This window comes from Hippoglossus hippoglossus, chromosome 18 (genome assembly GCF_009819705.1).
Source record: "Hippoglossus hippoglossus isolate fHipHip1 chromosome 18, fHipHip1.pri, whole genome shotgun sequence".
NCBI lineage: Eukaryota > Metazoa > Chordata > Actinopteri > Pleuronectiformes > Pleuronectidae > Hippoglossus > Hippoglossus hippoglossus.
Window position 1 is genome coordinate 7,590,725 of NC_047168.1, and position 13,313 is coordinate 7,604,037.

Consider the following 13,313-nt stretch of genomic DNA (forward strand, 5'->3'; position numbering starts at 1 on the left):
TGGGAGTAGAGAGTCTCGGTTACATTGGATTTCCTTCAAACCTTCTGCACATATTTCTTCCAGTGTTTCACTTTGTAAAGGAATAAGGACGTGTATGTCTTATTTAGCAGAGGGGAGAAAAGAATGAGAATCTTGGCTGCAAAATAACGGTGAGAAACACCAAAATGGATAATCACAATATTTGGGAGGCTTTTGCTTTTAATGCTCAATTCAGAAGACTTCTAATACTGGGACTTCATTTCTGGGTTGTGGGAGCAAACCGCACCAACTGGGGCCACCAGAATATAATCTGATCAATCTGCTTGATATGGTCATTATAGTGTGGATTAGAGTCGTGCATATGATCCCTACTTAGGTCGTTTTTTCGCTCAAACTCTGAAATGCCCTCATTTAGTCTGAAAATATCCAAGCTATTGCTGCGAATATCTGCTCAGGAAAAAGCTGTCATGATTATTTATAATCCAAATTCCAAATTTACAAAAGACGCAGAATAGAAGCATGCGTTTGTGTGCGGCACATGTCAAAGCGATGACTAATTTGTGTTTGGTCTGAGTAATTAGCAGACGGAGCTACGGGGCCGGGGCGACGCTGCGCTCGGAGCAGCTTGTAGCACTTACAGCCTGGTTGTTGCTAAATCTCCAACATTCCGCCCCATCCTTCACCAACCACCATGTCTCTTCCCCGATTTAACCTCTCTTTAGCTCGCGCTGCTCAAAAATCTCCCTCCATCATGTCACCGCTCTCCTCATCTATCATCTTTTCCGCGGGGTCCTCTCCGTCTCGCTTCCCCGTCCCCCTCCCCGTCCCCGTCCAACTTTTCAAGTCCATTCTCTGACCTCCCTTGACTGCTTGTATAAGGTACCTCCCCCTGGTTTCTATTGAGACCTCTCCCTTGCTTCATTCCTGAGCCCCCTTCCACTTCATCCAGCTGACTATAAATAATGCCACCTGTTGGGCCGGGGCCTTCATTGCACTCATGCAGAGAAGGACAGTGCCCTCCCCACGCAGGCGATAAGCAAGTCATAGCACTAGCACAGAGAGAAATCCCTGGTTCTCACTGACTAATGCATTCGCTAGTGAGGCCCGAGGGGACAGTCTGAAGGTTAAAACTACTTATGATTCTCTGCAGATATGGCGATTTGAAAAGGTTTTATGATTGCTTCTGTATTTTTTGCAGCATGATCTCAGTGCTTTCAAAATGCAGATATGTACAGCATGCTGTAAGCGTGATGGAGCTGCAATCCAATATTGCTTCTCGGAGAGGTTGCCCGGCGATGCTCGGTGGAGGAATTGAGTAATCGATACACGTCTCGCACTTTAAAGCCAAGGGGACGGGGCAGAGGGTCGAACACTTGAAAGCACGCACAGTGGGATGCGATAGGGGTGTGGGCGACGGGGTCGGGGGTCAACTCTCTCAAATAGCCTCTGCGAGTACAACGGGGCCCATCGGCTCCTTTGGCTTTGAAATGGGAGGCGGCGCTGGCTGCCGTCGTGCTGGAGCAGCGCTCGACATGCCATCCCACACAGTTGTCGTGTCAGGTGTCTTCCTGGGAGAGGTTATTTTTAAGACGATGAAGGATGGATTTATGGGTGTATTTGACAATCACATGATGCATTGGCTGTACAATTAGCAAATAAACAGTGCAGTAAAGAGCATGGATGTCGATTTAAGCCTTGATACGCAGCTATTTTTTGCAGCACCACAACAACTGCATGGCGGAAAATGCAATGATGATTCCATTCGATTTAGCTTCACCGGCTGGTAAATCATTTGAGTTACTAACTAGGAGGAAAATAAGCATGTGGTTAATCAGCTCCCTGCTACATATCCGTGAAGAGAAAAAGGCTCTGAAGCACGGAAAATCACAGCGTTGTCGTGACATCTGTCTTCCGGCCACTTCAGTTCATCTTCTAATTACTGTATGATAACGTCTGCGAGGAACAAAGTGACACGCCGCCGTCAACCTGCTCCTGTATGCCAAATCAATTAGTCATCAAAAGTCCCTCGGAGAAGAACGGTTAACCTTTATCGCCATCAATGTTTCATTAGTTTTTACGCCCCCTTCCCAGCGCCACATTCTCTCCACGCACTGAAATAAAAGCAAAGCCCTGTGGTGGTTCAATGTAAATAACAGTGTAAATGTGGTCATTAGTATTCTCTCTGTCCTCTCACAGAGATGTTGTTCAAAAAAAGATGTTTTAATGAATGTCTCTGAGCCACTTGCTTTCATGGATTATTCAGAAAGAACGAAGGCTGCGCCGCTTCTCCACGATCACGGACAATAACACAAATGCTTTCTTTTCCTCTCTGTTGCAGAGTCAGGTTCGCACAGTGAGTTCTACATATTTTATCCTGAAAAAGCACAAAATTTTCTTTGAGAAGTTTTTCTCATACTGACATGAATTCACAGAGAGGACTGTGGTTTCTTAGATTGGCTGTCGTTGCAAGAAAAACAGCAGTTCAAGCCAAAATTGTGAAACGAGACTTGTTCCCTTAGTTCAACATGTTTTGTTTTTTTTACTGTTGTACTTCTGCTGAAGCGCTGTGAGAATTATTGTGGAACTGGGATTGCTTTTGTTGTAATTAGCTTGTTTGCTGCTGGTTTTGCAGCCACCACTCAAGTTACAATTTAGTGCTCATCCATAACGCTTCCTCCTTTTCTGTAGGGAGCATCTTTTTAAAAGAATAGATCGGTATTCTGGGAAATAGGTTTATTCGCTTTCTTGCAAGCCTTCATACCATACTTATATCCGACCATTAGATATTAAACTATAGCAGCTTTCAGATGTTCTCCGGAGTTTCTCCTGCTAACCCCAAATTAGCACATTAAAATCTCCTGGGAAACTTAACAAACCTCATTATAACATTAATAAAATGATAAATAACAAAAGAATGTGGATTGTGAGTATACAGCTGCTATAAAGCGTAGTGACACCAGACATGAAGCTGCAGCACAATAACAAAACTGTCATCGCCCCTGTTTCCAGAGTGCTATTTTTTTCCTTTGTGACCTTTTTAATTGGATCCTGAAAAGGGTGACGACTCGGTGGGAACTCCTGCTGCTCGGACTTCCCTCCCAGTTCTCCCAGCCCAATCACACAGTGCCGCAGCGCCCGTGTCCCACTCCATTAGGAGAGCCCTGACAGCAGGCGCAGAGGGGAGGAGCCGGAGCGCCGCCGTCTTCCTCTTCTCTGTCGAGCTCTGAGCTGTTCCGTTAGGTGGCAGCCAGACAGACTGCAGCTGATCACTGCACTCCCGGCTTCATGCCCTTATTTCCTACAGGGTTATTTTTTTCCTTTCCCGTCCATGCCTGAAACCACTTATTGTTGACATATGACAGGCTAATACGGATGAAGTTGGGGTCATTAATTTCTGGCATTGTCGGCGCTCCACAGAACGAGCTGAACAATCCTTCTAATGAAAGCTTTTAGAAATAGCATTAAGGTGACAGAACAGTTAATATTCTTCCTACATTAAGTACCTTGAAAGAAATTAGTTTGAATGCAAAATCATTCGCCATTCAGACTCACTCGAAACAGCCAGTCAGGGCATTACATGTGATAATTAATATATCTGAGTATCAGTTTGTCTGAGTGCACTTTTACCTGCTTCAAACTCTTATGTTCCTATGCTGTCATTGCTTTTAGGAACAAAACCAAAAAGCTATATCTTATGATAATTGAAATGTCTTTGCTATATTGCATTGTTGTATTCCTGTAATATAGTTGACTAAATTAACCATATCCAGTGGAATGACCCACTGACTTTGATTGTTATCTCCACCAAGGAGATTGTTTGTCGGTGTGTTTGTTTATAAGCGGTATTAATGCGAAAACTACGGGACACCATTAAATTTGAGATCAGGCCAGATCCAGGAATCTTTTTGAACTTTACTTAACATTGGGAGATTTTTCCTGGATCTCGTGAATTTAAATGTGGTTTCACAAGCGGACAGAGGTCTGTGCTCTCTGAGTGCCATTCTTGTTGTGCCATTCTTACTAACTACATGAAAATCTATGCTGGCGCTGCTCTGCTAAGAGAATGTGCCAGAAAATGATGTGATAAGTTTGATATTTTTGGTACATTGCGGTGCATTGATGTATTTCTGCAATTAAGTTTCCTAAAATTAACCTTACAGTACCTGACCCACTGATATAGGATGTTTTGGAAAGTGACAAAAGACTTATAGTGGTTTAAGTTTTAGGGCTTTACTGTTTTTCAGAGATGCATTGGTTATTTTTTATCACATACAGGGTCTGAATTCACTTGCTGTTCATGCAGTGTTTAGCCTCTCGCTCCTGTCGACTCACAGATTAGGACAAACAACAAAGAAATTACCTGGATGAAGTTGCTTTACATACATTTTTCTTGCAGAAAATGTATTTAATTTAAGAAGTGCTTAGAGGTGTGTTCCTCCAGGACGTCCTCCTGAACTTGGCTCCTACAAACCGTGTTGTAGAGCAGAGTTCGGTGTGAATTTTTCTCTCGCTTTTTATTTTGGTTTGGGGCCTGCTCCGACTCATTAGCAGCAACACAATTTGCCAGGCAGAGGCAGTCATGCAGATGGGCAAAGGTTCAAACTGATGGTCTTTTGTCACCTCACATTAATCCTGCCAGCGATGATTAGAAAGAATCCACCGCCCCAAAATTCCTAATGATCGGAATGCCCATCTCGATGAGAAAAGCCACTGTGGATGGTGCTTGTTTGCTATTGAAGTTACTTCCCAGAAAAAAAAAATGTTGTTGCCATGGGTATTTCATTAATGCTACAGAAGAAGCAGAGGGGGAAAAAAGACTGTGGCCCAGTACCAGGAAAGGTTAATGAATACGACCTTCCAGCGAATCCCCAGTGTCACAGAGTAATGATAGCACTTTTCACTGTCACTGCAAAGAGGCCAGATAATGGTTCTTAAACAGACTTTCTGTTATGTAAGTGGAAATCGCTGCTCATCAACCAAATTCCACAGGGAATAAGTCAAGTAGTAAACTAGCTTCTTTTGTGCAAGCTGGTTTATTTGTAAACAGTTTTCTGTGACAGATGCACCCCCCTCTATTTCATGCTCATGCACAGGTCCTGTCACAGCCGGAGAACACAGCAATCCTGCGTCCGCCGCTCTGTCACTGCATTCAAAACAAGAAAAAAAGAATTCACCTCCCCAAAATTGGAAGCATCCCCGGCAAACTTGGAAACAGCGCTGTGCACGGAAGAATTTGTTTTCCCCCCGTCAGCAAATCAGCCACTTCCAGAACAAAGCCCGTCATCTTTTAAAGTCATTTTTTTAATGTGGCGTGCAAGGAAAACAAGGTTTCACTGAAGGATAACTGTTTGCTCTCAGCACAGGCCTGTTGGCAGGTTTTTTTGTTTTATGTACCAATCCTGTGGAGTCGCAGGATGCTGCGTCTTGCGGGGGGGCCCATGCTCGACTGATCCTCCTGATTATTATTTGAGTAAATACTGTTGCATTTCATTAAAGCGACGCCGTCTTCACCTCTTGTGGTCAATTAACTGCATTTTGAATAAACTGCTCATTAGGAGGAGCTGTCACGCTTGCGTTGGCAGCGAGATGCTCTGACATTGATTGCCTCCCTGAGAAGATTGTTTTGGTGGAACGTCCCCTTTCGAATTTATTCCCACTGTATCGGGACATCTTGCATGTTGTACTCTTAGTGGAAACTTAAGATTAAAGAGCGTTGTCACAAAATGAGGGTTTATTTGGTTAGATGAGCAAATAAGCATCGCAGTGCTACTATGAATCATTGCCCTGTTCGTGCTGATGACTGAGAGCTGCAGAGAAAGTTACGGATGAAAAAATATATGGTGTAAATTGGTTTCTGGCAGAATTGCAAATCATTGACAGCCTCTCATTTGGGGTTCATGAGCTTCAGTGTGAAGTATGATCAGTGGAGGGGAGCCAGTTCAGTGGGGTGCCATCAAGGACCCGTCTGCGCTCATTTGAAGTCACCCCAAGTGATTCATTAAATGATACTGGTGACCCAAGGAGGCTTTCGGGAAGGAAACCAAAACCGCCGGCATTCCCACCAACGCGTTCCCACCATCCATTCCCGCTCGGAGATGAGAAAGTCCGCTCGCTGCAGACATGTATTTGGTGGCTTTCCCAACTTCATTCTCTCCCTGTGCGCGAAACATCAAGTTACAGCTTCCCACAGACACACACACACATCCAAAGAAAGCAAAAGCCAGAGATCCTGTCTAATAACTCTAATAAGACACTAGAATGTGAGCAAACACATTTGTCTCTCATCCAGGGCTTAATTTGTGCTTTTCATGTACCTTTAGAAGTGAAAGCTGCGTCAGACCATGAAAACCCCCACCAGCAAAGTGGCAAAGCTGCTGCCAGCCCCAGACTCTAATCTCACTGTAACCCAATCTGTGCACGGGGGTTTTTGTGTACAAACGAGCCCCCTCGCTCACTTCAGCCCCGCAGTTTGTGGTCTGCATTCCGCCTGTCGTAGACACAAGCTGTCTAAATAAATGCTCGCTGTTGCCGCTTTATTCTGGTGGCAGCTTGTGTTTGGGGGGGGGGGGGGGGGCGGTGGGGCCAACATCCATGCTGCACACATGCTCGCGAACATCCGCAGACCAAAACAGTGGCATTCTACCAGGCTAACGCATACACGAGCACACAGCAGACACCAGCTGGGGACCTGTTAACAGCCAAATAGCATTGGTCTGTCAGTGAGCAGCTTGACGCTGGTGCTGCCTGTTCATTCTGGTGCCAAGCTGCTTTACTTACAGCGGCCCAGGGCTTTCAGCTGGCACTCAGGGCTGGTATCGCATGTGCAAAGTGTCACTGCCAGACACTATAGCCTTGTGCATACTGCTCCCGATATACAATTAGCCCGGAGGCCCCCTCCTCTGCAGACGGCATCTGCTGGGCGCCACAGGGGCTAAATGGTCCTTTTAGGTTTTTTAAAATTTCATTTTCTTCTTATTCAACACTTCTTATTTTAAGGAGTTGGCAAAGTGAGGCTTCATTTCAAAGCTACGTTGTTGTTCTGAGCGCACGTTTTAAACATTTTGCATCTGTTTTGGATGAATCCGCGTTCGCCCGCAGATCGATCCTCTCCGCATCGTCCCATACCGCGTCCTCCTTCACACCTCCCTGTGTGGTCTCCTCTGGTGATGTCCCCCCTCCTCCGAATGCCAAAACATGTCAAAGCCGTAAAAAAGGCTTGTAACAGGAAAGCATTTCACTTCATCAGCAATAATTACACTGTATTCTAGAGGAGAAGAGACCTTCATCCCTCTCTTAATGAAATAATGACAGGGGGGGGGGAAGCGAGCATCCAACAGACAGCGGATATGATTTTTTACAGATGTGCAGGTTTACAAGTACAGTTGATGATAATTTTTCTAAAATATTTTCATCTAATTCCCAGGAAACTAGCTTGTAATAAGCGCTCGGTGGAATCACTTGCTGCAAATTGTAGGATGCAGAATCAGATTCCTGATAAAGGTCAGGGGTCGAAACTACCGCAACACTTGACAAATGAAAGACGACAACAGCATGTTGTGGACGAGTTTTAATTCAAACCCAAGACGCAGGCATGGATTGTTCACACAGATGTATTTGTTTAATAGAACAAAAATCTTCAGTGGCTATTTGAGTGGCAGCACCATTTAACATTTTATATCTGAAGGATATTATGTTTTTTCTCTGAACTGTTTTTTTTTTTTTTTTTGGGTTTAATCCCTAAATACCACACTAAGCTCTGCACCGGCCCATGAAATTGTCAACATCTCTTCCTGAAAATGATGAAAAATAATGGAGCTCTTGTGTTTGGCTACAACTCTGAGTGAACACAGGGGTATTAGTGTTTGTATTGATCTAATAACGTGGATGTGTCGGCTTACGCGTCTCATATTATCAGCGGACTTTTAGTGTCTATGACGGCCTAGGTCAGCGCAGCTTCAGGATAACGAGGATGAGACTTTCTGTGGAAACTGAAGAGTCCATACCTCTTTTAAAACTGGCTGCAAAATGAGCTCCAAAGAGTGCTTCAACTTGAAATCCCCCCTGCCCACCCCCTCCTGTGTCGAACCACAGAAGGAGCCAAAGCTTTGGTGAATCATAAGCACAAATTGACCCTGTTCCATTTCTTGTCATCGGGTCTCATTAAAGGCTTGGTTTTTGAGGCCACAAGCATCTGGATTTAAAAATAGGACCCTAAATTGCCTTGTTGTATTCCCATTTGGGTTTGTTTATTTATTCCGTGTAGGCCGTGCATCATGCAAAAGCACTTTCTTGGGCGCCTTTTCTTCATTATGCTTGTTTGCACGTTGTTGCACTTCGATGCAAATACCTTGATGAATCAAGCCCAGATGTTGGAATGCCAGAGGTAGGCCTTGGCAAAAAGTGCTCTGGCCACCCCTCAGCTCAAATAAATACAGTCAACGTTGAGCACGTCAATTATTTCTGCCTCCGTGGCCAGAGTCAACATCCATTGCCCTGTCCAGCAATTACACATCTCAAAATTAATTTTCTTATAAATCTTGACAGGGAAAATAAAATGGTAATGGTGCTGATTTTCTTTAAAATGTGGCTTCTAATGACTTGAACCGGCAGCTGCTTTTAAAAACCGTCCCACCCCCAGACGGCAAAGTTACAGCGAGGCCACTCCGATTAAAACTTGGCAACTGTGTTTTAAAGGGGACATATCATGAAAATTCCACTTTGTTAGTGCTTCTACACATTAATTTGGGTATCTGGCATGTCTACCAACCCAAAAACTCTGAAAAAAAACACTTGCGCGTTTTGTTATGGTTCCTCTAAGTCAGAAACGTCATGCTTGAGTGACTGGAATGAGCTTCCTGTGTATTGTGTCGTCACAATACACTGGAAGTCTCCCTACATGGCCTTGATAATTTATATCATATAAAATATGTAATTTATATCATTTAAAATCATGGGGGGAGAGGGGGGAGCTGGCTCATTAGCATTTAAAGGAACAGGCACTCAAAACAGGTCACTCTGTGGAGGGCTGTTTTAGACAGGGTAAAAAGGGTGCTGTTTTAAATGATCCTTGTGGTATTTTGACCAAAGTATGTTACAGACATTTCATTAAGACCCCAAGGAACCATATCAACTTGTGGTAAAATGGGCATACAATGTCCCCTTTAAGACCATCATTGTTGTGAAGTCATTGCGAGGTCCAGTGTAGATATGGTCAAGAAGAAGATGGACACTTGGAACCGTTTGTGGAAATCCCAAAGCTGATCGATTTTACTGCATTGAAATATCTTTGCTCAAGTTGAAAACCTTTTCAACTCTGGGAATGCTGCTTCCTCGCCATCTCCCCAAAGTATTTTAGTTGTACCGCTGACTTTTTGGTGGTCTCCATACTGGTTAGAATTTGTCACCACAGACAAGAACCTGCTTTGCAAACCATATTGGAGGAGTCGAGGTGCCTGCTGCCACTTTAGTGCAGATCTTTTTATGCATCAGCAGTCTGATGTAAAAAGGGTCAAAGCTGGCTTTGCCTCTTATGCCAAACACATTTCCTCAGTCCTGCTGGCCTGTCTGAACACTGCTGCATTTCATTCAGCTCAGCATTTCTTCTTGGGGAAAACGGTATGAAAATGCACCTGACTTTTCATCACCTTCCTTATGAGAATGGAGGAAACTTTCACATATACAATGGAATCCCCAGCACATAGATTGATGACACGTGCATTGATTTATTGCAGCTGCATGCATCAAATATGTAAATACAATGAGTATTAACAGTTATTATGGCCTCATGGGTGCATGTGAGAGTATTTGAGTGAAGGTTATGTACCTGGCTGTTGATTTCAGGCAGATTAATTTATTAGTTTGGTAATCAAAAGAAAGTCTAACCTCAAAGTCCTGTGTGTGAATGCTCAATCGATTGTATTTGAAGATGGACGACATGACATCTCCCCTAAAGTGAAGCCAAAGCATCTTAATCGCTACCTGGTGGCTTGCTGCAGTATAGGTCATAAATCCCAGCTCCTCCATGTTAGTAGATGGGACATCGAACAATAAAAAGTCAAAGTTGGCTTTCACGTCAGTTTGGTTTTAATTAGTTATTTTATGCATAAAAACCAAGTGAAACGTCATGATTGACAGCTGAGACTAACTCACGATTGGTTAAGCTGATATTTCGACTGGACCTCGGTACTGTGGCTCCCTCCCCCGATCACTTCTGTGCAGATTCTGCTCCAAATGCTCAAGATGGCATCGTTCATATCTGTATATTTTGCTTCATTTCTGGGTAGTGGAGGGAAGTAGAGATATTTAAATACAGTCTATGGAATGTACAGGTGCCTGCAATAAGGCCCAGTTCATACCTGGAACAAAGTTCTATTTTGGGTGATCACAAGCATACGGCTCTAAATGCAAGTGTGAATGCACACAGATCATTTAGAAGTTTGGAGGTGGTCCCACCTCTTTTGCATTGTGTATGTTAGTGTGTCTTGGGCCACAGTGAAGGACCACATACTCAACTGACGACCTCTGGTCCGTTACAGTTTCATAATAAACAAAAACAATTTTACTTTTAGAAATTCTTTGACATTGATTAATTTGTGGCAGTTGAGCACCACATAATGTTTTTCTTTTTGTTTTACAGTTTCAAAGTGCAGTTTTAAAATCTTTCCCACCACACACACACACACACACACACAAACAACAGGCCCATCCGTCATAGTCAGACCAGCTAAAAACAACAAGGCATTAGGTAATGATGTTGGTGTTTATTTGCACACTGAGCACGGAAGTGAGTTATGATCATAAGTCGTCACTGGAGACATGTGTCTGGACTCATTCGAATGCCAGGTGTGAACTGACGCACTCGTAGCTGTGATCAGATCACCTGAGACGCACGTTAATCTCTGGTATGAGCAGGGCAGTTAGGAAAGAAAATATGACACAGGCTGAAAGGATTTCTGCTGTGTTTTTTCAAAGTCACATTGAGTTGTATAATGTTAACAGGGGAGTGTTTGTGTCCGTTTGTCATAGGCCTTTCATTTCTGTGTCTACTTTACCTTAACCTAACTTATGTACTTGTAATTAATAGATAATATATTAGGACGTCAATTTAAATGCATAAATCCAGTGTCAAGCGATCAGGTGTCTCAGCGAACTAAGATCGATGACATTGATGTGACACTGAGGTTTGTCAGGTGAGGTCAGGTTGGGTGTCATGTTTGAAAGGTAATAACAAGGTAATTACCCCCCAAATATAAGTATGGAATGTGGCCCTCTTGTTTCCTCCCACTTCTGCCCATGCGATGCATACTTACCCGAGACCATTACTCTAATGATCTGCAAACTACCTCACATTTAAAGTCAACGCTCATCCAGTCCCTGGGCCAGCAACCGAGCGCTCAAGGGCAGCCTGCACTCCAGCAGACCTGCCTGTCGATAATTTCCCAATCCCCCGTCTCACTTTGCAAAGCAAACATACGTCTGCTGGCCAATTAACTACTACAGCTCCTCGAGTGTTATTGGTGTGTGTTAGCGGTGCCTCCGATTATTTAGTGCGCGTCCGCGTGCGCTCAGGGCCTCACGTTACAATAACATTTTTCTTCGCCGCAATTATCACGTTGGGGCAGCAGGAAAATTGGGATCGTTTTTGTGTTGTGGGACAATTAACCTCGTCTGGGTTGACCTGTCAGGTTTCCAAATGTGTTCGAGGAGCCTTTAATATATTTTTGAACGGAGTGACTGTGCTCGCTCGGCTTCTGTGATCTCAACAGTTTATGTGAGTTGAGCAGAGATGCGGTCGTATCTTCTTATGACGCTCTTAAAGTGATAAACTGCTCCATAATGAGCTATGAAGTGAGTTGTTTTGTATTGAGTCGGACAAAACGTGGCTGCAGTTTTAACACCGAGGCAAAGAACAGTGTGGTATCGTAAAAGCAGTGTTAACACATTCAGCGGTAAGTGGGAACTGTATTCCCTTTTAGCTGGTTTGTCTTTAGTCCTAAGTTCCGTGGATAGTGCGGGTTTAAGGGGCAAGTGAGGTGACGTCGTTGGAATAGTTCCATGGGAAAACAGAGATGTGAGAGGTAATAAGAGGCCGTAATTATCAAATTAGTTTGGTTTTCGTAGGGAAATGGTCATTAATGTGGTGCTTTATCAGGCCTGTTTCCTCTGTCCGCTGTCTCCTTAGTGCCTGCTCCAGATTTATAGCCTCGCTGCTTTTTTTTCCCCTCATTCTCTCCCCTATTACTCTCAGATACAGACAGAAAAATCAGCCACATTATTGTGGCGTTAGCACCATCACCATGGAACCTTCCTTAACATGCAAATTGACCAACATGAATCCTCCCAATTCCTCACATCGTAAGAATTGAAAGGGATTCAAACTGATGGGGATCAAAAACACTTGTGTGGATGGAGATTGTTTTCTTTGTAGTATCGGGGAAAGAAATGTCACGTTTCTGTGGATGTCAGCGCTGCACTTCCACTCGTCCTCAGCATCAGAGCCCGTCCGCTCTCTCTGTCTTCTTCCTCCCCTTCCACTCACCCTTCATGTCATCAGCAGTATCTTCCTCCCAGCAGAAGCTCTTGTTATCCTCTCTGGCTAATCAGCATCCCCTCTGACCCTCCTTGTTTACCCATCCTCTCCTTTCTGGAGGCTGGCACGGCTCAGTAATGATTCCCCCCCCCCCCCCCCCCCCCAACTCTAAGGCTGCTCCTCTCAAGTCCCTGACCTCCCGTTTGTTGTGGCCGGTGGGCTCAGGGAGCTCTCCAGCTTTGATATCGCATACGGTAAACAAACAAAGAATTACTCCCCCTAAAATAAGCATTTACGAAACAGTAATAGCATTTTTGGGGATTATTACACTTGCAGCATGCCTTTGTTTTTCAAAGCGTGTGGTCGATGAAATGTCTCTGTGAAAAAGTGTGTTCTTCCAAACTGTAAAAAAAAGTTTGTAATTTGAAACACAAACGCACACGGCTATGAACAAAGACTGCTATGTTCTCTTCGGGATTGATTTCCCAATCATCACTGTAAGTGACGCCACCTCATTTCCTCGTTTTGATGAAAAGGCCGAGGTTGCCACTCCAAATGTGAGAGCACGTCTTGGGATGGTTTTCCCCTCGCTGTAATCGATACGTGTACACATGCCTGGATTTAATCAAGCTTGCAATATCAGTGTTAACACAGCAATGCTAATTTGCTTCCTGTACAGTAGACAGCAGATTCTTAATCTCCCCCGGCGATCACAATGTGACTCTGTTTTAAGGGATGTCTGAACTACTATAGTAGCTTATATGCAGTTGCATTTAAGATCATCTGATAAACGATGTCTGTCTGT

The 13,313-nt window shown here is 44.0% G+C and overlaps 1 protein-coding gene across 6 annotated transcripts in view; it reads left to right on the top strand.

Moving 5' to 3' along the window:
• Positions 1 to 13,313, top strand: part of LOC117752245 (collagen alpha-1(XXV) chain) — a 146,320-nt gene that overhangs the window by 40,006 nt on the left and 93,001 nt on the right. The gene's annotated exons all lie outside the window — the stretch shown is intronic.